Source organism: Pteropus vampyrus, unplaced genomic scaffold, assembly GCF_000151845.1.
Source record: "Pteropus vampyrus isolate Shadow unplaced genomic scaffold, Pvam_2.0 Scaffold207, whole genome shotgun sequence".
NCBI classification, from domain to species: Eukaryota; Metazoa; Chordata; class Mammalia; order Chiroptera; family Pteropodidae; genus Pteropus; species Pteropus vampyrus.
In genome coordinates, this window is record NW_011888988.1 from 2,379,396 (window position 1) to 2,382,020 (window position 2,625).

The following is a 2,625-nucleotide window of genomic DNA, read 5'->3' on the forward strand; positions in this document are numbered from 1 at the left end:
CCCCTGGGAGGCATATGGTTCTAAAGGGAGATGCTCACAAGGGGGCAGATAACGAAATAACACGCATGGTCTTTCCTGGGAGCGACCTAGACTTTTATCCTGTCTTCCTTTACCGTGCATGGGTGCCAGTTTACCCCTTTACATTCGTTTTAGTTTTTTGAAGGTTTTTCTCTTTTGCCAGTTATACTTGGAAATGGGCGAATTTGTGGGTCTTTATTTTTTTGTACACAGTGACCATCCCACATTAGGTAGTTGAGTTTAGCAAGGAACTTAAACTCTCTCTGGCTGTAGTGCACAATTAAAGGCTCAGCAGAAGTCATTTTTTTATTGATAAAAGGATAAAACTTATAGTTTATCTTTTGTGCTGTTTGCAGGTGCTCCTCCATGCTTAGGAGGACGTGTCCCGTGCCCATGTCCAGGGTCCAGTAGCACAGTCCTACGCTGGCCCTGGTCCCCATTCTCTAACTGTCCTCTGTACGAATGCACGGCAGGAGAAAATAAAGTTTCGAGTTTGTAGTTTTCATTTACATCTAACTTTACATTAATATTTCTGGGGCATCTATTGAGGCCTTGCTGCAGACAGGGAATTGCTCCCTCTTCCTGGATACTGATCTGAGCAGAATCGTGTCAGGAGCAAATGCAGAAGCTGGAAATGCAGACCTTTCTGCTGGACCGTGGCAGCCACCTCCAAGGTGACCCACAAAAGGCAGGGCGGATGGGAAGTTGAGGGAAGAGATTTGCAAACAACCTCCAGAGATGGTTTAATGGTTCCCCTGAACTTCTAGAAAATCCACACCGAATGAAGAGGTTTAGAACTGATGATGAGAGACGAGTTTTTAGCCTCGTATTTTAAAGGAGTCGTACATACCTGGACCCCGTGCTGACTGACTGCACTGTCTTTCAGTCTTCTTAGCAGTGAGAGAAGACTTGAGGCTGGCAGTCCACCACATTAGAAGAATCTGAGCTCTACATCATAGAGCAGATGAAATTGGCCATCAGCAGAGAGAGAATGTTCCCTGACGTGACAGTCGAAATTGGTCATGCAAAATTACTATTCACTCAGGTGGCCCAAACCTGAAAGTGAGGATCTCTATGGGTTTGTTTATTTTACTTTTTCCTTCTAGCTCTTCTCTTTCATATAATTTCTGCTCCAATATTTGCAGGCATAACAAAACCCTTCGGAGTATGTGTTTTCCCACTTGCATGATTTTTCTGCAACTGTTGAACCTGAGAAATTGAGAATTTTCTGCTTAATTTTTAGGTTTCATGTTTTAATTTCGGAAGGCTGAGATCTGTAATGACCATCTTTTGCCAGGAGTCATTAAAGATGACATTGCATGTCCAAGGTTTCAAATTAGAAATCCGATCATGTTCCCCTAATTTGATCTCAAGCCATGGAAGCAAAGTGTGCAAAGTGATAGAATTTCCCCTGGCGGCTGGTGAGTTATGGGTCAATTTCAATTATCTCAGGAATCTCGCTCAGCTCGCCCTCTGCATTTCTTGAATTATGATGCTCTCAGATCTTCACAGGCAAACTCATGCATCACTGCTTATCCCAGAGGGATCTGGGCACTGTTGGTGGCTGCTAGACCTTAATATACTGGGACATGTTTGGGCTGGGGATGGGGGGTGCCTGAGACCCTTCTTTCAGTGGGGCATCGATTGCACAGCTGTCAGGCCAATAGAGTAATTTAGGTCTCTAGGTGGAGAGTTGGTCCAGGCCTGTGGTAGATGATGAAAACCAGCTATACAACTGCTGGCCTTGCCAGAGTCCTCCCTTTGTATCCTGTTTAATCTCAAGTTGCAGGGCAGGATGGCAAGCATGGAGTTGGTGAAATATACATACTATCTACCGGCATTGCTGGGCAGAAAGCGAGGGCAACTTGAACATGAAGGAGAAAAGATGAAATAGGTGCTGAAGGTGAGAGTTCACTTTTTTGGAGGAGGCCGCCTGGTCACTCAGAGCTTGCTATTTACAAGCTGCGTGACTTGGGCAAATAATTAAAAATTCTCTTGGCCAACCTCATTATCTCTAAAATGAAGATAACAATAGTACTTGCCTCATAGCAGTGACATGAGGGTTGCATGAACCTGGCGTATAGTAGGTCTTCCTCAGAAAGTGGTAGCTTCTTACTTTTTTTTGCACTTGAAAATCTAACGAAGCCAGAGATGATTGAGAGATTAGCCTGAGGATGGGCCAGGCTGAGAAAGCACTGGGCAGTGATGAGACTGGCTGAGTCCAATTCTGAGCCGGAGGGGTGACAATTCAGAGATAGAGACCATAGTGGAAAAGTCATAGCCTCTGCTCTCAGAGGAGGGAGCTTGATCAGATTGTTTTTGCCTCAGTTTCTTCATCTGTTGAATAAAAGACAGACTTTGTCATGAGATGATGTCTGTGTTCCTTTCCAGTTCTATCGTCGTAGTAGGCCCAGCCACGTTGGGTGGGGACCACTAGTGTCCCGGTGCTAAAGTGCTCCCAGCCCCGCTACTCATGAAATTGGGCAATTTATTTAACCATCTTAAAATAGGGCTCATCATAGCACTTGTCTCACGGAGTTGTTTTGAGGGTTCCTGGATGGGGTCATCTACTAAAGCAGGCACGCTGTAGACACCAAAACATTAGTT

General features: G+C 45.0%; 1 protein-coding gene across 5 annotated transcripts in view; it reads left to right on the plus strand.

The window, feature by feature from the left end:
- Positions 1-2,625, plus strand: part of HHAT (hedgehog acyltransferase) — a 243,721-nt gene that overhangs the window by 101,048 nt on the left and 140,048 nt on the right. The gene's annotated exons all lie outside the window — the stretch shown is intronic.